The sequence below is a fragment of the Oryctolagus cuniculus genome, chromosome X, assembly GCF_051225735.1.
Source record: "Oryctolagus cuniculus isolate XC-2025 breed Fujian yellow rabbit chromosome X, ASM5122573v1, whole genome shotgun sequence".
NCBI classification, from domain to species: domain Eukaryota; kingdom Metazoa; phylum Chordata; class Mammalia; order Lagomorpha; family Leporidae; genus Oryctolagus; species Oryctolagus cuniculus.
In genome coordinates, this window is record NC_142888.1 from 2,818,175 (window position 1) to 2,845,538 (window position 27,364).

Below are 27,364 nucleotides of genomic sequence, written 5' to 3' on the forward strand. Positions count from 1 at the left end.
AGAATAGATGATAATGCACCAATAGCTTTTAGCCCCTGCAGGTGTTTGCTGTGCTTTGCTTTTTGAGTTTTTTTTTTTTTTAATTTTCCTTTGGAATCTTTTAAAAATATTTTAACTCCTTTCTTTTGTATACATTCTGGTACCTGTACAGTGCTAATAATGAGATAGCAATGGCAGTAAAGCATGTCGAATTTTATGTGTGCATATTTTAGCTCCTTTTAATTTATTTTTTGTCCTAGTTTGGGGTTTCCCTGGTGCTTTGGACCAGGTAGTTCTTCATTTGGTGGGGAAGGACTGTCTGTCCTGTATGTTTAAGATGTCTAGCAGCATCACAGCTCCCTACATAGCTGTCCCTCTCCCAGGTGTGAAAACAAAGAAAGTTTCCAGACATTGTCACATGTCCCTTGGGGGCAGAATTTACTCTAGATCTACGTATATAAGGGCCTTCAAAAAGTTCATGGAAAATGCATACCAGCAAAAAACTATGCATGGATTTCTTAATTATTTTGTGACAAAATAAACTTATGTTTTCACTTAATTTTCCACAAACCTTTTGAAGTACTCTGTATACTAACAATCAGAGTACTAGCTAAAATTTGTTTACTGATTAGCACATACTTGCCTTTGTCCAATAACTTGTACAATGCTCATCTCATTTAATTTTCACAATCAAACTATGAGATAGTATTATCCCTGTTTTGACGAAAACAAGACTGAGCTGCAGTGATTCACTTACTTGCCCTAATCACGTAGATAAGTGATTTATGGTAATACTTTTCATAATGTATTTGGGTTGAAATTCAGTCTGTACTGAGGAAAGGATTTAAGAAAGGATTTAAAAGGTGGTGGTTGGGGCCGGCGCCGTGGTTCACTTGGATAATCCTCTGCTTGTGGCGCCAGCATCCCATATGGGCGCTGAGTTCTAGTCCTGGTTGCTCCTCCTTTAGTCCACCTCTCTGCTGTGGCCTGGGAGGGCAGTGGAGGATGGCCCAAGTGCTTGGGCCCCTGAACCCGCATGGGAGACCAGGAGAAGCACCTGGCTCCTGGTTTCAGATCGGTGCAGCACTGGCCGTAGTGGCCATTTGGGGGCTGAACCAACGGAAGGAAGACCTTTCTCTCTCTCTCTCTCTCTCTCTCTCTCTCTCTCTCTCTCACTGTCTGTAACTCTACCTGTCAAATACAAAAAAAGGTGGTGGTTTCTTGATGAAGTCTCAGTGGTGGGGCCCTTGATTCCATAGCAATTCTGTGGAAATGTTGGAATTCTTTCTTTTTAAATATTTGAAAGGCAGAATTACAGAGAGAGAGAGGGAGAGAGGGAGAAAGAGAAAGAGAACAAGTGAGAGAGAGATTTTCCATCTGCTGGTTCACTCCCCAAATGGCCACAATGGCCAGAGCTGGGTTGGGTGAAAGCCAGGAGCCAGGAGCTTCATGCGGGTTTCCCATGTGTGTGTAGGGGCCCACTTAACTTGGGCTATCCTCTGCTGCTTTCCCAGGCACATTTACAGGGAGCTGGATTGGAAGTGGAGTAGCCAGGACTTGAATCGACGCCCATATGGCATGCTGATGCTGCAGGCAGAGGCTTTACCTGCTATGGCACAGTGCTAGCCCCTGGAATTCTTTCTTAAAGGGTGATTCCACAGGTGGGTTTGTCTGAGGGAAGAACATGGACACATTTCTAAGGAACTTCTTTCTCATAGAAAGCAGAACATGGGACAGTCTAAGATCAAGGATGGCAGATAAAACTTGAAACCAAGGAATGTATCAGAAATTGGGCTAAGGTTATGTATCATTCAGTGTCCCACAGGAAGTGGCATGGTCAGAAGGTTTTGTGGAAGCTGGCACATTGGAGCATGAGGAGACTATCAGCAGCAGGAAACCATTGCCATCCCTAGACCAGAAAGGGAAAAGGGAGAGAACGTTGTTGCTAGAGCAGTGAAAGTTGGTCCCTGTACAGGAGTGATAGTGGTGGAGGAATGCAGCCTTTGCCAAAACTGTGGCCATGGAGGGCCTAGTGGGATATGGGACAAGTAACTGACTTCTGTCTCCTGCTCTCTGATTTGCAACAGTGCCTCTCAGTGTCCTAATCCAACTAAAATCCAGAGGCAGGGGAGCCTGAGTGTTGAAGCTTATAGAAATTAGCCCCTAGGCTGAGGGGATGAAGAAGGATGAGAGTGGCTCTTGCAGACAAATGGAGGAAAAGCCAGCACAGGATGCCTATAAGCTGCAGTGGGAAACACTGTCCTGAATTCTAGGGAGAATGGGATATGGCTGGTGATGGGAGCAAGTTGTATCAGGCAGGAGAGAGAAAAAAGGACTGGATGGGAACGACTGGTCCATTTGATGATGCTCTTCCCAGTTCTCTAGAGATGCCTTCAGTAATATGGGGTTGTCTGTTTGCATTTGGATATGGGTATGTGTGTCTCTGTGTATCCTTTTTTTTTTTTTATCAGAGTGAAGTATTTCTGTGGGTTGGAGTGTTTGTTCTTGTTCACAGCACTGGGAGTGACCCTCTTGCAGATTCTTCTAGGAGAGCTGCACCTGGTGGGAAATGGGAGTGGATATTAATTCAAAGGAGGAGAAAGTGTATTATAATTATTGAGAGTATGGCTAAGTCCTAGTTTGGCTTTTTTCCTTGCCTAAAAGACAGGATTCCTGTAGGGATTCTTTCTCACCCAAAAATAGCTTTATGTGCTCTCAACAAAGAAAAAGCTTGGGACCAGATGTCTTCATGGATGAATTCTAAAAAAAAATTCAAACAAGAATTAATACCAATCCTTCTTACACTCTTCCAAAAAAATACAAGTAGAGGGAGTACTTCCAAACTCATTTTAAGAGGCCAGCATTATCCTTGTACCAATGCCAGATGGAGACACCACAAGAAAACTACCAGCCAATAACTCTGATGAACATAAATGTAAAAATCCTCAAAAATATACTAGGAAACTGCAACAACACATCAGAACAATTATATACCATGACCAGGTAGGACTTACCTCTAGCATACAAGGTTGATTTTACTTTTTTTTTTTTTTTTAAAGATTTATTTATTTGTTTGAAAGAGTTACACAGAGAGAGAAGGAGAGACAGAGAGGTCTTCCATCCGTTGGTTCACTCCCCAATTGGCCGCAACAGCCAGAGGCTCTGCCGATCTGAAGCCAGGAGCAGGAGCTTCCTCTGAGTCTTCCCATGAGGGTGAAGAGGTCCAAGCACTTGGGCCATCTTCTACTGCTTTTCCAGGCCATAGCAGAGAGCTGGATCAGAAGTAGAGCAGCTGGGACTTGAACTGGCACCCATATGGGATGCTGACACTGTAGGCGGCGGCTTTACCCATTACGCCACTGTGCCAGCCCCACGGTTGATTATACGTACACAAAGCAGTACATGTGATACACCACATTAACAGAATGAAAGATAAAACCTACATCTCAAGAGATGTTGAAAAAGCATCTAACAGAACTTAACATCCTTTCGTGACAAAGACTCTCAACAAAATCAGAGTGGGTGTTTGGCGCGGTGGTAAACATGCTGCTTGGGAGGCCTGCCTCTTATATTAGAGTGCCTGGGTTGAAGTCCTGGCTCTGCTTCTGATTCTGCCTTCCTGCTAGTGCGCATCCTGGCAGGCAGCAGGAGATGGTTAAGTGTTTGGGTCCCTGCCACCTGTGTGCTACCCAGGTTGGGTTCCAGGTTCCTAGCTTTTGTCTGGCCAAGTCCTTGCTGTTGTAAACATTTGGGGAGTAAACGAGTAGATGAAAATCTGTCTCTATCTCTCTGCATCTCTGACTTTGAAATAAAATGAAAATAAAGAAAAAATTTTAAAATTCACCTGTTAAAATACTTTCAGCAAAATAGGTATAGGAGTAAATATCCTCACCTAATAAAGGCTTGTTATGAAAAGTCCCACAGCTGATATCATAATCCATGGGAAAGAACAAAATTTTTCTTTTAAGATCCAGTACAAGGCAATAATGCTTACTCTTGTCACTTTTATTCAACACAGTACTAGAAGTACTTGCCAGAGCAATTGGAAAAGAAAAAGAAAAAAAGCATCTAAATTGGAAAATAAGTGATATCCCTGTTTTCAGATAGTGTGATCGTATGTGTAGAAAACCCTAAAGATTTCATGAAAAGCCTGTTAGAATTAATAAATGAATTCAATGAAGTTTCAGGATACAAAATCAACATACAAAAATAAGTTGCATTTCTTTATACCAGTAATGATCTATATGAAAAAGAAACCAAGAAAACAGTCCCATGTGTGATAGCATAAAAAAGGATCAAATACTTAGGAATAAATTTAACCAAGATAATGAAAGATATGTGCACTGAAAACTATAAAATACTGATGAAATAAATAGAAGAAAACAAAAATCATTTGAAAGAAACCTTGTGTTCATGGATTAGAAGAATTAGTATTATTAATATAGCCATAGTACCCAAAGCAATGTACAGAATCAATGCAGTCCTTATCAAAATTCCAATGACATTTTCCACATAAATAGAAACAATTATAAGATTTGTATAGCACCACAAAAGAACCAGAATAACCAGAAGAATCTTGAGAAAGAAAAAATTGGAGGCATAGCGCTTTCTAGTTTCAAATTATACTGCAAAGTAATAGTAATAAGATTAGAATGGTTTTGTTACAAAAACAGACAGGTAGATCAATGGGCCAGAACAGGGAGCCCAGAAAAAAACTCAAGAGTATATTGTCAACTAATTTTTTCTAAAGATTGATTTATTTGAAAGGCAGAGTTACAGAGGGGTAGAAGCAGAGGGAGAGGGAGAAGGAGAGAGAGAGAGAGAAGTCTTCCATCTGCTGGTTCATTTCCCAAATGGCTGAAATGATTGGAGCTGGGCCAATCTGAAGCCAGGACCCAGGAGCCTCCTCCAGGTCCCCACGGTACTGCAGGGGCCCCAGCACTTGAACTGTCTTCCATTGCTCTCTCAGGCCATAGCAGAGAGCTGTGTCAGAAGTCAAGCAGCTGGGTCTTAAACCCATGCCCACACAGGATGTTGGCACTGCAGGTGGTGGCTTTTACCTACTATGCCACAGCCCTGGCCCTGGTCAACTAATTTTTGACAAGACCACCAAGGAGATAAAATGAGGAAAGGATAGTCTCTTCAGTAAATGGTGTTGGGAAAACTGAATATTTATGTGCAAAAGAATTAAGCAAAACTCTTATATCATCTACAAAGATCAACTAGAAATATATGTGTTTTTCATATAACCCCCCCTCCAAACATATAAAAAACCTAAATGTTAGACCTGAAACCATGAACTTCCTAGAAGAAAACATAGAGGAAAAACTCTTGATAGTGGCCTTAACAATGATTTTTTGGATATCACACCAAAAGTGTAGACAACAAAAGCAAAAATCTTCTGTACAGCAGAAGAAACAATCAGCAAAATGACAAAATCACACTATGGATTGGAAGGAAATATTTGTGCAACTTAGATATTTTTGGGAATTAATTTCTAAAATGTGTAAGGAACCCGTGCCATTTAATAGCAAGAAAACAAATAATCTGATTAAAAAAAACAGGCAAAGGACCCAGTTAGACATTTTTCCGAAGAACACATATAAATGATCAACAAGTATATGAAACGGTACTGAACATCACTAATCACGAGGCAAATGCAAATCAAAACCACCATGAGGTATCACTTCATGCACATTAGGATGGCTCTTATCAAAAAGACAAGAAATAACAAATATTGGCGAGGGTATAGGGAAAGGGAATCCTAGTACATTGTTAATGGGAATGTACACTGGTATAGCCATTATGGAAAACGCTATGGAGCTATCTAAAAAAAATTGAAAAAAAGACTACCATATGATCTAGTAGAATTGAAATCAGTGTTTCAGGTTTGCATTACAACATTCATTGCACAAATACAGTAGCCAAGAGATAGAAACAACTTAAGTGTCTGTCAACAGATGAATGAATAAAGAAATTGTGGTATAGTCAGCCATTCATATCTGTGGGGTCCCATTAGTAAATTCAACCAACTGTAGATCAAAAATATTCCCCTACAAATTGCATCTGTACTGAACATGTACAGATTTTCTTCCTTGTCATTATTCCATAAATATTACAACATCACAATCATTTACATAGCATTTACATTATATTAGGTATTGTAAGTAATCTAGAGATGATTTAAAGTATCACAGGAGGATGTGCCTAGGTTATATGAAAATACTGTGCCATTTTTGTATAAAGGACTTGATCATCTAAGGATTTTGGCTTCTATGAGAGAGGGTGTCCTAGAACAAATCCCCCATGTATATCAAAGAACCATTATACATATGATGGAATATTATTCAGCCTTAAAAGAGGAGATACTGCCATTTTGACAACATGGATAAACCTGGAGGACATTATGCTAAGTGAAGTAAGTCAGATACATAAAGATAAATACTGCATAATCTTATATGTGGAATCTGAAGAAGCTGAAACAGAAACAGAATAGAACTATGATTATCAGTGATGGGGGGGAAGGAAATTGAAAGTTTAGGTTGAAGGTTATAAGCTTGCAGTTTTGTAGGATAAATAAATCTAGAGGTTTAATGGGCAGCAGGAGAACTATAGTTAATAATATTGTATTGGGGGTGGGCATTTAGTTTAGCAGTTGAGATGCTTGTTAAGATGCCCCAGGTCTCATATCAGAGTAGCCGGGTTCCATACCCAGCTCTAGCCCCTGACTCCAGCATCCTACTAATGCAGAACCTGGGAGGTTCTTGCATGGGATACCTGGATTGAGTTCCTGCTCCTGGCTCCAGCCTGGTTCAGCTCTGGACATTGTAGGTATTTAGGGAGTGAACCAGCAGATGGGAGCTCTCTTCTGTCTCTGCCTCTGCCTCTTTTTTTTTAAATTTTTTAAAAAATTTTTTTGACAGAGTGGACAGTGAGAGAGAGAGACAGAGAGAAAGGTCTTCCTTTGCCGTTGGTTCACCCTCCAATGGCTGCTGCGGCTGGCGCGCTGTGGCCAGCGCACTGTGCTGATCCAATGGTAGGAGCCAGGTACTTATCCTGGTCTCCCATGGGGTGCAGGGCCCAAGGACTTGGGCCATCCTCCACTGCACTTCCCGGGCCACAGCAGAGAGCTGGCCTGGAAGAGGGGCAACCGGGACAGAATCTGGTGCCTGGACTGGGACTAGAACCCGGTGTGCTGGCGCCGCAAGGCGGAGGATTAGCCTAGTGAGCCGCGGCGCCGGCTCTGTCTCTGCCTCTTAAATAAATAAATAAATAAAAATTTGTATTCTATATTGAAAAATTGATAACAGTGGATTCTAGGTGCTATTAACATTCACAATTAACTATGGAAGATGATAGATATGTTTTTTAAAAGATTTATTTATTTTTTTGAAAGTTGGAGTTACACAGAGAAGGAGAGGCAGAGAGAGAGGTCTTCATCCACTGGTTCACTCCCCAATTCGGATCGGAGCTGCGCCGATCTGAAGCCAAGAGCCAGGAGCTTCTTCCGGGTCTCCCACACAGGTGCAGGGGCCCAAGGACTTGGGCCATCTTCTACTGCTTCCCCAGGCCATAGCAGAGAGCTGGATGGGAAGTGGAGCAGCCGGGACTTGAACCAGTGCCCATATGGCATGCTGGCACTGCAGGCGGCGGCTTTACCCACTATACCACAGTGCTGGCCCCCAATAGATATGTTAAATAGTTTACCTGTGGTAATAATTTCACTGTGTATTTACATATCAAAATACCATGCTACACACCTTGAATTTATACAATAAAAATAGCTATATGTGTATTTGTATATAGTCAGAATTTCTTTGTACCATGCTCAAACACATTAAGACCCCATTGAGCAAACCAAGTTCTTGAAATGTAAAATCCTTCTCCTATACTGTACTTAAAAGGCAAATAAAAAGAAATAGCTTTGTTCTCATTTTCATTCTTCATGGATTAACGTATCTTATGGAAAACTTGTTGCCATGGCAATGGGATATTATCTATCTCTGTTGTGTACTACTTAAAAATAGCCCTTTGTGTTTAAGAATGATGTTAGTGACAGGTGGTTGGGTGCGTGTATAGCAGGCTGCTTTGTCAGGAGCAGTTTCCCAGCATTCCATTGTTGAAAGTTGTGAAATCAAAGTGAATATTGATTTTTTTCTCTCTCAAAATATTTTATTTAAGAAAAGGAAGTAGTGGTGCTATGTATAATTATGAATTACAAGCCCTCCTCTGTGGACCATGTATATATGACTGCAGCCACCTCTGACAGTAATAAGTAAACAGCTTCTCTGCTCTTTCTGTTGGTGCTGCAAAGTGTTCAATGCAAGGGTATTGGCCAGAAGGGATAATTTTCTCATTCTTGAACACACGGTTCTACCTAAATGCTTTGTACTTATAAACCAAGCAGGAGAACGTTACCAGGTAGAGTAGTTGAGCTTTGAGCTGTTAATCAAACAGTAACTTCTTGTAAGTTCTCAAATGGAATAGTTCTTGGGAAAGGCCAAATCTCCGTTTTAGTGTTGGCTTGACACATATAGTCAAGGATAGACCCTGACCCTAATCTTAACTTTTCCTTTGGAAAATCCTCTGGGCAATTTCTTACAGCAGTAACTCTCAAACATTTTGTCCTCCTTTCATCACACTTCTAGAAATATGTCTTAAAATGTAAACAACAGCATTTTGGTCCAAAATAAAATTTACTCTCAGTTTGAGAATTTTAGAGACTGTCTTGAGAAAATATCATGATTAAGGATCTTAGACCTAAAACTAATAGTTCTAATTCTTTTTAGAAATTATTTTTTTAGAAATTATTTGTGTGTGTGTGTGTGAGAGAGAGAGAGAGACAGACAGACAGACAGAAACTGAGTACCCTTATCTGTTTGTAAAGGTTAGAACTGGGCCTGGTGGAAGCTAGGAACTAGGAGCTTCATCCAGATTTCCCACTTGGGCAGTAGGTACTCAATTACTTGAGCTATCACCACTGCAGGTTCATTAGCAGGAAGCTGGAGTCAGGATCCATAGCCAGGAATTGAACTCAGGCACTCTGATCGGGGATGTTGATGTCCTAATTGGCATCTCAACTGTTAGGCAAACACACACTCCTAATAACTCTAATCCTGGTATGCCTTGTACTACTACAGAAATGGAGTTATTGCCTTTGCTATTGGATTCAGTATCTTGTGGCTAATAACATCTGCAAATGTTGTTGAGTGGTTTTCTGGCTATCTAATACTCCTCTTGGAACTTTTTGTGTATTAACTAATTTAGTGTCTATATACATTGTTGATAGTTTTTGTCACTAGTTGAGGCAAACTTCTTTCTGGTAAGCATTTTTGTGTAGTGTGTAAGACTTGGTTGCTTCTTCTTACCAGTTTGTTCTTAGACTGAGAACATTCTTCTATCAAGAGTTGGTAAAATATAGCCTGTGTGTCAAATCCATTTTGTCACCTTTTTTTTTTTGTATGGCCTTTGGACTAAAAATGACTTTCATATTTTTAAATGGTTGGGAGAAAATAAAAAAAGAACAATTTATGACATGTGGAGATTACATGAAATTCAAATTTCAGTTTCTATAAATAAAGTTTTATTGGCATATGGCCACTTACTGTTACATTGCTTTTGTACTGCAGTGGCAGAGTTCAGTAGTTGTGATAGATCAAATAGCCTCCTGAGCCTAAAGTACTTACAAAAATAGTTTGCCACCCTGTATTCTATAATATTCTATTTCTGGAATGAACAGTTGTACTGAATAATAAAAGTAGGTTGGGTTTATGTACATATCCTTATGTATATATATGATTTCTCTTTTGGTGTGCATTGTATTTTCTTTTCTTCCATTAGTGTTTGTATTTTTACTAGCAGTTTCATGTATTATAGTATATCTTTTTTTAAAAAAAAAGATTTTATTTATTTATTTGAGAGGTAGAGTTACAGACAGTGAGAGGGAGAGACAGAGAGAAAGGTCTTCCTTCCATTGGTTCACTCCCCATATGGTAGCAATGGCTGGAGCTGTGCTGATCCTAAGCCAGGAGCAAGGTGCTTCTTCCCGGTCTCCCATGTGGGTGCAGGGGCCCAAGGACTTGAGCTATCTTCTATTGCCTTCCCTGGCCATAGCAGAGAGCTGGATTGGAAAAGGAGCAGCTGGGACTCAAACCAGTGCCCATATGGGATGCTGGTGCGCAGGCAAAGGATTAACCTATTGCGCCATGGTGCTGGCCCTGACATATCTTAAATATACTTGATTTCAGCTCTCTTGCTATACCCATATTGGTTTTTGTCATAGCAAATGTTCATAACCCTTGCAAAAGGATGAAGTGTAATGAATTGTCTATTTTACTAGCAAATGTGTTTCCTTTGCTAGGTCAGTAATTATAGTCTCCTAGCTCTATTTATTTCTAACTATATCACTTTCTAATTTTGGGTTCTCAGCCAGCATATAAAAAATTGACAGTCTGATAATCTGAACTAAACCACCTGGACTGATTATGCTATTTTAATGTAATAAGTCCTGTATCTGATTAATTTTTCTTCCCTATTTATCAGGTTGGATTTCATATCTTCAACACAATGAACTTTAGAATATTCATGCATTAATTTTTCTTTTTTTAAAGATTTATTTATTTATTTGAAAGTCAGAGTTACACAGAGAGGAGAGGCAGAGAAAGAGAGAGAGAGAGAGAGAAAGAGGTCGGGAGAGAGAGGTCCTCCATCTGCTGGTTCACTCCCCAACTGGCTGCAAAGGCCAGAGCTGCGCCAATCTGAAGCCAGGAGCCAAGAGCCTCCTCTGGGTCTTCCATGCGGGTGCAGGGGCCCAAGGACTTGGGCCATCTTCTACTGCTTTCCCAGGCCACAGCAGAGAGCTGGATGGGAAGTGGAGCAGCTGGGTCTCGAACCGGTGCCCATATGGGATGCCAGCACGGCAGGCGGCAGCCTTACTGCTATGCCACTGAGCCGGCCCCTGCATTTATTTTTCTAAAAATATATTTTCTGGGGCTGGCACCGTGGCTCACTTGATTAATCCTCCGCCTGCGGCGCTGACATCCCATATGGGTGCCGGGTTCTAGTCCCAGTTGTTCCTCTTCCAGTCCAGCTCTCTGCTGTGGCCCAGGAAGGCAGTGGAGGATGGCCCAAGTGCTTGGGCCCCTGCACCCGCATGGTAGACCAGGAGAAGCACCTGGCTCCTGGCTTCGGATCGGCGTAGCTCTGGCGGTAGAGGCCATTTGGGGAGTGAACCAACGGAGGGAAGATCTTTCTCTCTGTCTCTCTCGCTCTCACTGTCTAACTGTCAAATAACATATATATATATATATATATATATATATATTTATTTTCTTCTTTGTCTCTTTTTTCCCACTTAAACTTTTTTTTAAAAGCAGTTTATTTGAAAGACAAATACACAAACAGAGATACACACACAAATACAGAGATCTCCCATCCAGTGGTTCACTTTCCAAATGCCTGCAATAGCCATGGCTGGATCAGGCTGAAATCTGGGGCCCAAAACTCAATTTGGGTTCCCATGTGAGTGGCAGGGATCCAAGTACTTGAGCTATCATCTGCTACCTCCCAAAGAAGCTGGAATTGAAAGTGGAGCTGGGACTCAAATCCAGACACTATGGTATGGGATATGGTTATCTTAAGCAGTGTCTCAATTGCTATGCCAAATGCCCACCCTTCTCCACTTTTTAAAATAATAGTTCTGGGCTGTGCATTTGGCTTAGTGGTTAAGATGTCAAATAAGAGTCTTGCCTCCCACATCAAACTGCCTGGGTTCAAGTCCTAATTCTAACTCCTGACTCCAACTTCCTGGGAAGCAGTGGTGATTGCTCAAGTACTTGGGTCCCTGGCTCTGGCTTTGGCAGGCTATTGGGGAGTAAACCAATGGAGGGGGGAGTACATGTGTGTGCTCTCTCTCTCTCTCTCGCTCTCTCTCTCTCTCAAATAAATAATATAAAAATTCTAATTACTCTGTAGACAAATATGCTATAAGAATGTTTAAAAACAAAGTGGGAGTTATATTGAGATATAATTCATGTAACATATAACTCATCCATTTAAACTGTACAATTAAGTGGTTTTAGAGTATTTACAGAGTTGTTGGACCATCACCACTATGTAATCTCAGGATGTCTTCATCACCTAGAAAAAAAATCCCATACTCACAGGAAGTCACTCCCAATATCACCATTCTTAGGTAGCCACAAAACTACTTTCTTTCTTCATGGATTTGCCAGTTTTGGATATTCCCTGGAAATGAGATCATATAATACATGATCATTTGTGATTGGCTTTCACTTAGCATAATGATTTCAAGGATCATCTATGTGATAGCATTTATCAATACTTATGGCCTAATAATATTCCATAATATATCTATACCACATTTAATTTATTTATTCATCATCTGATGGTCATTTGGGTTGTTTCCACTCTTTGGCTATTACCAATAATGCCACTCCAAACTTTTGTGTACAAGTTTCTCTGTGGACATGTGTTTTCATTTCTCTTGGGCATACACGTAAGGAATAGAACTGTTGTGTCATATAGTAACTTTATGTTTAACCTTTTGAGGAAGTTGAAGACTCTTTTGCAAAGCTGCTGTATCATTTTACATTATAGGAGGCTTCCAATTCTTTAAATTTTTTTTTTTTATTTTATGTATTTGAAGGGGAGAGAGGGAGAGAGAGAAACTCTCCTTTCTACTGATTCACTCTCCAAATGCCTGCAACATTGCATCATTCAGGGCTGGGTGAGGATAAAGCCAGGAGCTGGGAACTTAGTCCAGGTCTCCTCTATGGGTGGAAGGGACCCATGTGGTTGAGTCATAATCTGCAGAAAACTATAATTGGGAGTAGAGCTGGGACTTGGACCCGGGCACTCTGATATACCATGAAGGTGTCCCAAGCTATGTCTTAATGCGGCACCAAACTCCTGTCCCAAAGGGTCCTATTCTACACATTCTCACCAACATTTGTTATTGTCTGTTTGATTAAAGCCATCCTAGTGAATTTAATGGTATCTCATTATGACTTTAATTGGTGTGTCCCTAATGACTAATGATGTTGGGTGGCTTTTCATGTGCTTGTTTGCTACTTGTATATATTCTGTAGAGAAATATTTATTTAGATTCTTTGCCCACTTTAATTTTTTAATATAAGATATTGAAGTATAAGAGTTCTTTATATATTCTGGATACAGTCTCCTATCAGGTAAACAACTTGCAAAAATTTTCTCCCATTCTGTGTATTGTCTGTTTACTTTCTTGATGGTATCCTTTGTATACAAAAGTTTTTAATTTTGTTGAGGTTCAGTTTAATTTTTATTTTGTCATTTCTGTTTTTAGAGTCATGTTTAAACCATTGTCTAATTCAAGGTCATAAAGATTTGTACCTATGTTTTCTTCTAAGAATTTTTAACTCTAATATTTAGGTCTTTGACCCATTTTGAGTTAATTTTTATATATGTGTGAGGTAGGGGTTCAGTTTTTTTCTTTGGTATATGGAATCTAGTTGTCCTAGCATCACTTGTTGAAATGACTGTTCTTTTCTCATTGAATTATTTTTGAACCCTGGTTTAAAATCAATTGATCCTGAATGTAAGAGTTTATGTTTAGAGTGTCAATTATATTCCACTGATCTATATTTCTGTCATTGTTCCAGTATCATACTGTTTTGAGTTTTTTCATCTATTTTTGAGGCTGACTTCCCCTCCCTCCCACACTTAAAATTAGGATGTTTCACAATAGATGGTATCTCACATAAGATAAAAGCTTGCCTTTTGGTTATTAGTAGCTTGAGAAAGGATACTAGAGACTGGAGTGGAGCATTGCTAACTCTTAGGAATCAAGTGGTTGAGAGGTAGGGAAATGAGAGAGATTGTAAATTGGATGCTCCCTTAATGTTAAGCAGCAGTCTGTAAGTGAGAGTCAAAAATAGGCTAGCTTTACATAATTTCAGAGTTGAATACTGATAGTTCCAATTTCTATTTGTGGATCTTTGAAAAAATGCTGTATCACCAAATGCTCTTGATGGTGCAGAGGACAACACTGTGGAACAATATGGACAATAACCACTCTGAGTCAGAAAAGATGAATAAAATATCTGATTTTAGAATCTTTGCATTTAGATGTGAAGAATTTTTAGGAAAACCTTGAACAGTTAATTTTGCTTATTTCCTTTTATATGTATAAGTAAGTGATAAGTAAAAAGCTTGAGCATGAAAGGACTCCTTTAATAAGCCTGGGAGAAGTGCTGAGTCATGGGAGTCCTATGTCATATCTTATTTGGCAGTGTTTTGTTAGTGCTACCTAAAATACTGGTATCTTAGGTTTGAAATGCTCTTATTCTCATGCTTCCAATTCTTTATATACCTCTGAGAGATCTAGGTCCTTTACTAGAGTTTGATGAATGAATCAGCCTTCTTGCTGTGGTCACTATATGTCCATCTGTTTTTCAGCCATCATAATTTCTCCTTTACTTTTTCTTGTGCTTGTGGGTGTTTTTTTTTTAAGAGCTGCTTTGTTTCTAGTGGAGTTTTGAGTGGGAGTGAGGCTAACATGAACATATGTTAAATCTAGTAGGGATATTCATTCAATCAAGGGATGAGTCTCTGAAAGATGACTCATAGAAAAGTTGCAAAAATAACAGTGGATGTATAGCCTAGTAGTTAAGATACTTGTGTCCCACATTGGAATGGCTAGTTTCACTTCTGATCTCTGGCTCCTGACGCCAGCTTCCTGCTAATGCAGACCCTGGAGGCAGTGGTGATGGCTAGAGTAATTAGATTCCTGCCACCCAGGTGGGATACCTGGATTGCAATCCTGGCTCCTGTCTTCAGACCTTGTCTATCCTTGGCCATTGCAGGCATTTGTGGAGTGAACTAGCAGATATGAGGTCTCTTTCTCTCTCTCTGCCTCTCGAATAAATAAAAAATAATAAAAACAAAGTTTCAAAAATTAGTAGAGCATCTCTTTATATTCCTCACCCTGCACCCTTAATGTTAATGTTTTATGTAATGATAGTACAGTTTCAAGAATAAGAAAATTTTTAAAAATGATTTATTTATTTATTTGAAAGAAAGAGTTATAGACAGAGGAGAGACAGAGGAGAGACGGGGGGGGCAGAATTATAGAGAGATGGAGGGTGAGAGGGAGGGAGGGGAAGAATTAAGAGAGAGAGAGAGAGGGAGAGAGAGAGAGATATCTTCCATCTACCGATTTACTCCCCAAAAGGCCACAATGGCTGGAGTTGGGCTAATCTGAAGCCAGGAGCCCAGGAGCCAGGACCTTCTTCGGGTCTCACATGTAGGTGCAGGAGTCATCTTCCACTGCTTTTCCCAGGCACAGTAGCAGGGAGCTGAATCAGAAGTGGAGCAGTCAGAACGTGAACTGGTACCCTTATAGGATGCTGGTGCTACACGTGGAGGATTAGTCTACTACGCCACAGCACCAGCCCCCAAGAATAAGAAATTAGCATTGGTATAATATTACTAAATTACAGAACCTTATTTGAATTTTTATCAATTTTTTCCATTGGTAATTTATTTCTTTTTTAATTTTTTTATTTTATTTTATTATTATTTTTTTGACAGGCAGAGTGGACAGTGAGAGAGAGAGAGAGAGAGAAAGGTCTTCCTTTTGCCGTTGGTTCACCCTCCAATGGCCGCCACAGCTGGTGCGCTGCGGCTGGCACACCGCGCTGATCCGATGGCAGGAGCCAGGTACTTCTCCTGGTCTCCCATGGGGTGCAGGGCCCAAGTACTTGGGCCATCCTCCACTGCACTCCCTGGCCACAGCAGAGAGCTGGCCTGGAAGAGGGGCAACCGGGACAGAATCTGGCACCCCGACCGGGACTAGAACCTGGTGTGCCGACGCCGCAAGGCGGAGGATTAGCCTAGTGAGCTGCGGCGCCAGCGTGGTAATTTGTTTCTGTTCTTGGATCCTATACATGATCTCATATTGCATTTATTTATTTCTTCTTAATCTTGTCTAGTCTATAGTAGTTTCTTTTTTTATAAAAATATTTATTTGAAGGCAGAGAGAGAAAGAGATACCAATCTTGAGACCTCTCATCTGCTGACTTACTCCCTAAATACCTTCAACAGCCAGGTCTGGGCCAGGCTGAAGCCAGGAGCTGGGAACTCAATTCTGGTCTTCTACACCAGACAGGGACCCAGTTACTTGAGCTATCACTGCGCCCACCAGGGTGAGCCTTGGCAGAGAAGTGGAGTAAGAAGCAGAGCCGAGACTTGAACTCAGGCACTCTGAAGCAGGTGTCCCAAGTGGCATCTAAACCACTGTGGTAAATGCCTACCCCTGTCATCACTTCTCAATCTTGTTTTTTTAATGGCACTTTTGAAGAGTATGGACCTGTTATTTTCTAAAATATTTATTTGGATTTGCTTATTTTTATGACTTGAATAAAAATGACTTGTACATTTTTGGCAAGAATACTAAAAATGATGCATTTATTTTGGTGCATCATATCATGGGGTTCATGATGTTGATTCTTTGTTTAAGTTGGTATTGGTGGGGTTTCTGTACTGTAACATCTTTTCCTTTATAATTGAAGTATTTTGGAGGAGATACTTTGAAACTGTGCAAATATCCTATTTTTTGCTTAAACTTTTGTTTATGATTGATAGCATTCATTGGCGGATCACTCCATATCATTTCATAGGATATTTGTGATAAATATTTGGTTGAGAGAAATAAAGCTGTGCTCTGTACGAAAAAAGATCAATGACATTGAAATCTGTGTCCCTCAACTTCAGGGCCTTAGCACAATAGATGCTTAGATGCTTTTTTTCCTAAGATGGGCATTTCTGGTTATGTAGATGGTTTTCTGCCACGTAGTGATTCAGATATCTAGGTTAAAATTTTTTATGGTAGTAATTTTAGACTTAAAGAAAAGATGCAAGAATAGTACTGATCAATCCTGTATACCCTTTACTTAAATTTATTTACCATTTGCTATATTGGCCTTATTTTTTCCTCTCTCTAAATATATAGCACTGTATGTTAAGTAATTTAAGACTAGGCAGCATACACCATGTTCTTTTATGCTTAGTAGTTTAAGCTTAATGTATTTATCTGTTTGTTTAGTGTGCACATAAAGTAGTTTCAGAATTACTAACTCATCACTTTCACTAACTAGAGTGCATTTATGCAGTTTTAACTTTTTCTTTAAAAATTTTTATGAATATAAATAGAACAGATTTCATGTATCTTATAGGTATAGTTCTAAGAAGATAGACTTCCCTCCCTTCCTCAATCACCCTCCTTCCTCCTTTCTTGTCCTTTAATTTTTACAAAGACATAATTTAGCCAATTAAGATACAATTTTCCATCAAAGTATTAGGTTTGAAAACTGTACATAAGCATATACTGTTATTGAAATTTAGACAATTTAATAACATAATACTTTAGACTATGGCCTGTATTTCAGCTTCATCACTTATCCTGCAAATGTGCTTTGTTATATTTTTTTCCCCCTGATACAAGATCTGTCCCAGGAGCACATACAGAATTTATTTCTCATGGTACCTTGGGCCCCTATGGTCTGGAACAGTTCATATAAGCCTTTCTTTCTCTTTCATGACATGAACATTTTGAACAATGACATTTAATGACACTATTTTATAGGATGTATTAAGTTTGGGTTTGTATGATATCTCCTCTTTCAAGGAAGATTATACATTTTTGTCTAGAATACTGCACAGGTGACTTATACTCAATTTGTGTATCAGGAGGCATGTGATGTCTTATTGCCCCTCATTAGTGATTGTCATTTTGATCATTGGTTAAAGTATTATTTGTCAAAGTCTGAAGTATTTTTAGAAATGACATGTCATAGTTATCAATACCATGAGGCCTCTTAAAGCGGTATTTAGACTGAAAAAATTATGTTTGCAAAGCTTTCAAAACTTCAGATTGAATATGCTTAAAATGAAATCCAAACAGTTTTAGCTTTTCTTTTGAGTCATTTTCCACCATCAAAATGTGGATGTATGTTTAGTCATTCATGGCTATTTTATTTCCTCATGTAGGCTTTATTTCCTTAAAATTTTTGTTGCAGTAAAATATACATACCATTGACCATTTTAACCATTGCTAAGTATACAGTTCAGTGGCTTGAAGTACATTCATGATGTTGTGTACCATCACCACCATGCATCTCCAGGACTTGAATCATCCCAAACAGAAACTCAGATCTTATTAAACAGTTAATCCCCATTTCCCCTATTCTGATGCCCCTGGTACTCCTATTTTATATGCCACTAAAATATTTTAGAATGGACACTAGCTTCTTGTGTTACATGGGATATGGCCATTTGAATTTGCTCCCATATCAGAACTATGACAAAAACATTATTTGCCATATAATAACAAGGCAATTTCTGGATTTTTAGCCTGAGTTACTGTATAGTAACTGAAGAGAAGCAGTAAGAGAAGCAGGTTTACTATGAAAGTTAACAGAAATAATCATTCTTTTGATAATCTTTACCTCCATGGGAGTATTTTAGAGAGGTTGGGGAGAGGGAGAAGGGGAGGGGGAGAGGGGAAGGTTGATAAAATTAGCCCTATTAAGCCCTGGCTGTGTACCCGTTGGACATAGTCACTCAGATTATCCATATTTTTATACATGGCTCAATGAGTGTAACTACATATAAATTGTAATACGTTCTAGCCATGTTTGAGGTCCATGGTTCATAAAGATACTTCCTCACTTCTGTCTCGGTGTATCCCTACTCCTTGGTCTGCAAAGTGAACATAGCAAAACTAACTTCTCTCTAAAGGGTGCTTTGGGGCAAATCTTAAAAATATTTCACAGAGTAGAAAGGGCTCCTTATATTTAGTAATGTTTCTCAGTGTTCCTTAAGGACTTAGCTATTCTCAATCATTCTTCCAGCTGTGTTAGGAATATTTATTAGAAATAATTTTAATAGCACCATAGACTATAGAGAGTGTGGCCAGGTGGTTTGCCTGGAGCTGAAGAAACAACTATAGGGTTAAAAATACTCAAATGATAAAATACAATTGCCCAGGTGACTTACCTAATCATTTGCTATATGGTGTTGGGTGACTCTTTTATTTCCTTGACAGATTTGATAATGCCTTGAGACTGTCAGCAGATTCCTTGCTTCAGGTGGGCTGTAAATGGAAGAGGAGACATCAGGAGTAGCCTGTGATCTTTTGCTCCTGAAAGATGAGCATATTGATAGAGTGCATGCCTGTATCAGTTAGGTACCTGCTAAACGGAGTGCAGGATTTCTCTGGAGTTCACACAGTTGGGGAGGATTCCTAGAGGCAAGAGTCTTTCACCTAAAGATCCAGCAGTTACTTTTTTTTTTAAGACAGGCAGAGTGGACAGTGAAAGAGAGAGAGACAGAGAGAGGTCTTCCTTTACTGTTGGTTCACTCTCCAATGGCCACTGCGGCCGGCACACCGCGCTGATCTGAAGCCAGGAGCCAGGTGCTTCTCCTGGTCTCCCATGTGGGTGCAGGGCCCAAGCACTTGGGCCATCCTCCACTGCACTCCTGGGCCACAGCAGAGAGCTGGCCTGGAAGAGGGGCAACCGGGACAGAATCTGGTGCCCCGACTGGGACTAGAACCCGGTGTGCCGGCGCTGCAAGGCGGAGGATTGGCCGCGGCGCCGACTAAGTTACTTTAAGGTCTTATTTCAGGTTTCCTGTTCTTGGGAGGCCTTAACTTGAATGAGGTAGCTCTTTACCATTAGTGCCTGTAGGCACTTAATTATTCCTGTTGGGATTAGTCAGCCAGAAATAATGCTCCTCAATTTTGTTAAAAGTGACTTCTGCTTGGATTATTAAGGTTGGGCAACTCCGAGATTCTAGTGCAGCTGGAAGGACCCTTATTCATTTGTGTGAAGACTGCTCAGACTACCTCACTGTTACTTTCCTGGTGATATCAAGAGTTTTACAAGATGTGCTGACTGTGTTACATATATTGCCGTCTAAAAAGGCCAACTAAGTGGCTTCTAGGAACCATTCTCACAGTTTTCTTTGTCAGGGATTAGGGAAGGTATTAACTGTGCTGTTTGTTCTAGATGGCATGGGCTGGGCAACTGGGACAGGAGGTTCCACTTCCAAGATGGCTTCTTCACTCTTGTGAATGGCTCTTCAGTATCTGTGGCTGATATCTTTCCATGTGGAGTGATCCTCCAAGACCTTTCCCCACGGCCTAGGCTGCTCACATCATGATGGTCAATGGGTAGTTGCTCTTATAGGGCAGTGATGAAATAAAAGTCTCTATATATTAAATTCAGGTAAACATTGGTAAGAAAAAATTTCATGTTGGGATTGTGATTTTTGTTTTTTTTGGTCACAGTCGCAGCTCAATCATGGTAGAAACATGAAGAAAAGAGGGAATGTTTCATTTTCTTTGCTCTTTGTGTGCATGATGGGTTGTCCAAATAGCAGGAGGTTCAACTTTTGGCTTTTTTTGGATTACTGAGCAACATCATTCAGAGATCATTTCCTAATGCTTCCTGGCCATCTGGTGTGAGCACTGAAGAGCTTTAACTCAATAAAAGTAAGCTAATAATAATAACAAGTTGAAACATCTTGATAATAAATATATTTGTACAGCTTTTCACATCATTGGTTATTGAAATTCTGTCAGCCTTGGCTGCTTTCCACACTCCTCTCTGCCCTTGTGTTTTCTTTCTTTCTTTTTTTTTTTTTTTTTTTTTTTTTACCTTGAGCCCCTACTGCTGACTTCAAAAGGATGCTGTGAGCGCTAAAAGGAGGAGCAGTTTCACTGGGATGCACAAATGGTGAGGGTAAGGTCTGGATTCCATTACAGTAATCCTCCTAAGTTTTTGATAAAGACATGGCATCCTAACCTGCATTTTACAGGTTAGGAAGAAGAGGTATAAAGAGATAAAATGGCTTTTCTTAAGGTCAACATCTGATTCTCTACCCTTTTCACCCTAGTAATGATTGATAACGCAAAACAGATGTTACTTGGACAAGAGGAAAAATAGTAGAGCTGGATCTTTTTAGATCCTGTGCTTATTGTTTGCAGCTCTGGACCTTTAAAATAGGAAAAGTGATGTTAATTCTAACTAGAAATTATGGAGTATTTGATAATATATGAGGCAAAATTGTGAGGAAAGATGAGAAACCAAGTATCTCCCAGCTTTTAACATCTTATCTTCTGTGGTATAAATTAGTAAGTTATCAGCTTTTAATACAACAAAAAAGATTTCTGATAGACTTTCCCTAGTTTTGGAGGGCTGTTTGTATTATAGCCAAATTGCTAAATTGACCAAATGTTGCAAATATACCCCAGGTCAGGCTTTTGAGTGCCCATAAGCAATTTCTTGAACTATTTGAATTCTCAGATTGCAGGTTTTCTACTGTACTATATACTGTGTTACCTCACACTGCAAGATTCTTTATAGAGTGTTAAATATGTGGGAAGATATAAATGAATTCTCTTAAATGCTTTGAGGGCTAAGATGATCCAATGGGTATTGCATGTTTTCAATTAGGATGTTTCCATGGATACCATTTAGTATGCCAAAATTCATAGCCACAGGAGATTTTTTCCTTGCTTCAATATTGATTAAGAAATCTGAGAACAATCTCAAGAAGTGTAGGACATAGGCAGAGAGTATATTCTGGGATTAGTATACAGTTTGCTTTCTCCCATGGTTAAGGGCGAGTCCAGAAAAAATTCTAGGCAGTCACCCAAGTCCAACAACAGGATTTATATCAAGAGAATGTTCTGAATAAAAGTGGAAATGGGTTATTTCTTTTACCCCAGGTTTGTTTATTTACTAGCATTTATTTAATGTTATTTATTACTTTTTAGTCATCTTTGTTGTTGTTGTTGTCCTAAGTTTATTGAAAATATAATGGCAAAGCAGAAAGGCTCAAATGGCTCCATGTGGTGTTTTGAAATTCATCCCAACTGTAGGCCGAGTGACCTGCAGGTTGGACAGACTGCCAAAGTCCAAAAGCTTCAGCGTTTCCTTAGTATCAGGATCTTCTTTAATTATTTCTTGATCTAGGGCTGAGACCTCGAGAACATAGTTATTTCTCCTTTCTCTCTCCTCCTGCAGCTTGATGGAGATGCCTCTCACGGGGTCTCTCTGAATCCACTTCATCAGATGTGTGACATAGCCTGCGGTCTTGTTGTGGAGCTTCTTGCTGGGGATGATGGTGATCTCCTTGCACATGTGTTTGTTGGTGTGGAAGTCTCTGCCGGGCAAGTGTAGTACTTCTCAATGATGACCTGGGCTGCTTTCTTGACAGTTTTGGTGTGAACGTGGGCCATGTTGGTGGGTCCTGAATGAAAGAGATTACTTACTCATCTTTATTAACGTTAGCTTTGTGCTGGGTACCAGGCACTGATAGCATGAAAAGCAAGAATTGCATGCTTTGTGTATGTCATATATGGAGGAAACTTTCCAAGTGTTGTCTGCAAACATCTTAAAGTTTACATCCCTTTGGAAAGAATTACCTTGCAGTTTGTTTTATTTTTTAGCATATGAGTTCTTTTTTTTAAAAAAAAGAATTATGTATTTATTTGTAAAGCAGAGTTATAGAGAGGCAGAGAGGCAGAGAGAGAGAGAGAGAGAGAGAGAGAGAGAGGTCCTCCATTTGCTGGTTCACTCCCCAGATGGCTGCAATGGCTGGAGCTGTGCCAATCCGAAGCTAGGAACCAAGAGCTTTTTCCAGGTTTCCCACACAGGTACATGGGTCCAAGGACCTGGGTCATCTTCTACTGCTTTCCCAGGCCCTTACAGAGAGCTGGATCGGAAGTGAGCAGCCGGGACTTGAACTGGCGCCTGTATGGGATGCCAGCACTGCAGGTGGTGGCTTTACCTGCTACACTGCAGCGTTGGCCCCAACACATGAATTCTTTACTTGGGTTCTGAGATCTTTAAGGGCTCTGTGGGTACAATTTAAGGGCACCCTGACCTTGGATGGGGAAAAATGTACATCATCATTTTGATTAATCATAGATTTTAGCATTTTCTTCAATTAGTGAGTATAGGCAGCAAATCATCATGCCATCAGTCCCACCTGTACCTCTGTCTGCAATAAATCATAGTTATATGGTATATCACAACTGTTGCAGATATCTTGAAATTTTATTTATTCTAATCACCACTTCAAAATATTGGCAGTTAACAGAGTTTTTGATACTTAATGCCATAATACAAATAGTAGATGTTACTGTATCATAGATTAGCATTTTATAATATTTTTATGAAAATTTCAATACAACTGGCTTCTTTTGTAGTCTTGTTTTATTTTTTACATTTAAAAATATTTTTTAAAGGGATCCAGAAGGCTTCACCAGACTACGAAAAGCTCCATGGTACAAAAGAAAATTCAGAGCCCCTTCCCTAATGGAATGCAAATTCTAAGAGCTATCGTATCTTAGTATTCTGCCACAGTTTAAAAAAGCAGTTTCCTACTGAAACCCTCTTCACAGAAAATCTTTAATAATAATCCTAAAAGCTAAATGGAAATTCTTTCTGCTGTCTTATGTGTGGGTCCCACAAAGTAGTTGGTAGTCACTTTTGATAAATTTGAGAATTTGTCTTCAGGTAAATATGTTACTACTATGGCAAGAAATTTGAGAATAAAAGGCATTTGTGTCTAGATGGGCTGCATTTAGTGGAACACCATTCAGTCCCCTGGAGGGGAGAAAATTTGATTCAGTTTCTTAGGGATGGCAGGTGTCATTCAGACTCTTCTAGAGATTTTTCCCAGACAGTGTCACTTGTCTCCTTTCATGTACCATGATACTCTAAGGAGCAGTTGTGGGGATTTGGATGTTCCATGAAAACTGGAAGCCTGAGTCTTTCTCAGGGAGCTGTCCTGTGGTAAGTCCTGGTGGGGACTGGGCTGAGGATTAGCTGTGAAATTATGTCAATTCATGGCTGGGACTAGGAATTCAGAAAACACAGGCAGAATGACTGCAGGGAGACTTACATAAAATGTCATACCTGGCTTTTCCCCAATGTATTCTGCAAAATATGGTAGAGTGAATTTTCTGTGATATGAGAACATCCATCTGGTATGTAACTTAATTTCAGGCAGCCAGTGTATTTTTAAAACCAGTTTTTGTAGCCTTTTAATGTTCTCTAGCTGAATGCTGAAGGAGTACAGAAATAGATACTTGGTATTCAATTCTGTGGCAGGTGCTATTGTGTGTGTGTATGTGTGTGTGTGTGTGTGTAAATACCAAACATATTTTTATGAAACTTCGAATTCATTTTTATATTTCACCAGATTTGTGGATCCGAGAACCCTACTTTCTTTTGTTTCCAGTTGTATTTTCTTCCTCCCCCTGTGGGTAAGCAGTCCTTGAAAGTGTTATTCAGCACTATACCTGAGAGCATCAGATAGCCTCATCTGTAGGCCAGAATTGTAGCACTTTTGTTTTTATATTGATCCAGAAAAAGAGATGACAAAAAGAACCCACATTTTATCTCTATTCTGACAACTTCTTTTGGGTAATAGTTTTTTTGCTATATGAGTCATGTACCATGTAAGTCACCCATTTAAAGTGCACAGTTGGGTAGTTTTTTAGTATATTCACAGGATTGTGCTGCTATCAGCACAAATATAGAACATTTTCATCACTTCCAACAAGAAATTCCATACCCTTTAGCAGTTATACCTCATGGCCTCCTAGTTTCCTAACTTCTGGCCTTGGAATAACTAATATCTTTTTTATTTGTTTATTTGAAAGTCATTGTTGCACAGAGAGAGGAGAGGCAGAGAGAGAGAGAGAGAGAGAGAGAGAGAGAGGTCTTCCATCTGCTGGTTCACTCCCCAGTTGGCCACAATGGCCAGAGCTATGCCGATCTGAAGCTAGGAGCCAGGAGCCTTTTCCGGGTCTCCCATGCGGGTACAGGGATCCAAGGACCTGGGCCATCTTCTGCTGCCTTCCCAGGCCATAGCAGAGAGCTGGATCAGAAATGGAGCAGCCGGGACTTAAACCGGCACCCATATAGGATGCCGGCTCTGCAGGTGATGGCTTTACCCACTACGCCACAGCGCCAGCCCGCACTAATATCCTTTTAGTGTTTAGGGATCTGCCTATTCTGTCCATTTCCTATAAATGGAATCATACAATATGTATTCCTTTGTAACTGGCTTTTTTCACTTTGCACAATATCTTCAGGTATGTCGCTCCCCCTCTTCATGGAGGAACGACACTAAACCCTGCCTAGGCTTCATATCCGAGTCACGGTACCATTATGTCGCTCCCCCTCTTCATGGAGGAACGACACAGGACCCTGCGCTGTTCTTTGGTCTGCTCGGCCCTCCCCGAGTTTGCTGCTGGTTCTTCCCAGGTTGGCTACCATCCCTTCCACCTCCGTGGAAGGGCGGTTCCCCCTGCCATTTTCCCCACTTCCGCGGGGGAGAGGCACACCGCCGGCCGGCTCTCTCGGGGGCTGCTCAGGTGTTCCTCTTAATAGATGTTCCTGGTGCATGTTGTCTCTCTCCTCCTTTATAGTCCTCTTCCACCAATCCCAACTCTGCTACCCACACGCCGAGTACGCTGCTCTCCTCCAATCAGGAGCGGGATCAGCTCCTGCAGGTTACTGGTTGAACTGGAGGCAGCTGTGTAAAAGTTGTTTTTACTCCTCTCCCAGCGCCATATTGTGGGAGAGCAGATGCATAGAATAAGTCTTAATTCCAGTAACTTAGTCTAGTCCGAGTTGCTCCCCACAAGGTCCATTCACATTATAGTATGTATGAATAGTTTATTCATTTTTATGGCCAAAAATATTCTACCTTATGGATATATCACATTTTGTTTACCCATTCATCTGTTGATGGACATTTGGATTGTTCCATTTTGTGCTATTATGAATTATACTTTTTTTAAAAAAATTATTTATTTTTTAAAAAGATTTTATTTATTTATTTATTTGAAAGCCAAATTCATGGAGACGAGGAGAGAGAAAAAAAGAAAGAGGTCTTCCATCCACTGGTTCACTCTCCAAATGGCTGCAATGGCTGGGGCTGGCCCAGGCTGAAACCAGGAGCCCAGAGCTTCCTCCAAGGTTTCCTACGAGGGTGCAGGGGCTCAAGGGCTTGGGCCTTCTTCCACTGCTTTCCCAGGCACATTAGCAGGGAGTTGGATTGGAAGTGGAGCAGCCGGGACTTGAGCTGTTGCCCATATGGGATGCTGGCATTGCAGGTGGCAGCTCTCTACCTGCTATGCCACAGCACTGGTCCCTGAATAATGCTTCTATGAACTTTCATGTATATGTTCATATGGGGACATATGTTTTTAATTCTCTTGGGTGTCTAACTAGGAGCAGAATCAAGTATGTTTTTGAAAACTGAGATATAATTCGAATTAAACATTATAGAACCCCTGAAGTGCTTTCAGAAGCCAGTTATTTCCATAGAATACAGTTTGCAAAGCAGTGTTAAAATGCAAAGTGTTGGTATTCCTTTTTGATGTGTGGTGGGTAAACATTGTTTAAATATTTTAAGGATATGCTGTGGATTTTGTCAATGACCTCTGAGCATCTTTCTTCGCAAAACATGGGTGTTTAGAGTTTGATAGACTATATCATTGATTAAAAATCTATTGTCCCTTTCCTTTTATCTACTTTGGCCATGGCATTGTTTTGGCCAGTGGCCTTCAAGAGGGAAGTGATGTGTGTCTTTTAGCAGAAGGTTTAAGAGGTAGCATATGGTTTGCCTTGTCTTATGCTGTGATGACCTGCAATGTTCCAAATAGATACAACTGAAACCTCACTACTAGCTATTTTGAAATATGCAATTAGTTGTTGTCAACCACAGTTACCCATTATGCTATAAACCATTAGAAATTATTCTTCCTATCCAACCACACCCCTATACACATTAGCCATCTCTTCTCCATTATGGGATAGGTTTTTTTTTAACTTTTATTTAATGAATATAAATTTCCAAAGTACGGCTTATGGATTACAATGGCTTCCCCCCCATATCATCTCTCCCACCTGCATCCCTCCCCTTTCCCACTCCCTCTCCCCTTCCATTCACATGAGGATTCATTTTCGATTCTCTTTATATACAGAAGATCAGTTTAGCATACATTAAGTAAAGATTTCAACAGTTTGCTCCCACACAAACATAAAGTGAAAAATAATAGATGATTTTTTAAATGATGATGAAATCAGATCAGACCTATTGTCATGTTTAATCCCAGTGAGAGTCAAGTCGGGAACTGATAATTTCTTCTTTTTTTTTTTTTTTTTACAGAAGATCAGTTTAGTATACATTGAGTAAAGATTTCAACAGTTTGCACCCCCATAGAAACACAAAGCGAAATATACTGTTTGAGTACTCATTATAGCATTAAGTCTCAATGTACAGCACATTAAGTACAGAG

The 27,364-nt window shown here is 40.0% G+C and overlaps 1 protein-coding gene and 1 pseudogene across 12 annotated transcripts in view; one reads left to right on the forward strand and one right to left on the reverse strand.

Annotated features, from left to right (window-relative positions):
- The window catches only part of REPS2 (RALBP1 associated Eps domain containing 2), a 256,482-nt gene that overhangs the window by 12,471 nt on the left and 216,647 nt on the right, over window positions 1–27,364 (forward strand). The gene's annotated exons all lie outside the window — the stretch shown is intronic.
- Window positions 21,879–22,282, reverse strand: LOC100354132 (small ribosomal subunit protein eS17 pseudogene; annotated as a pseudogene).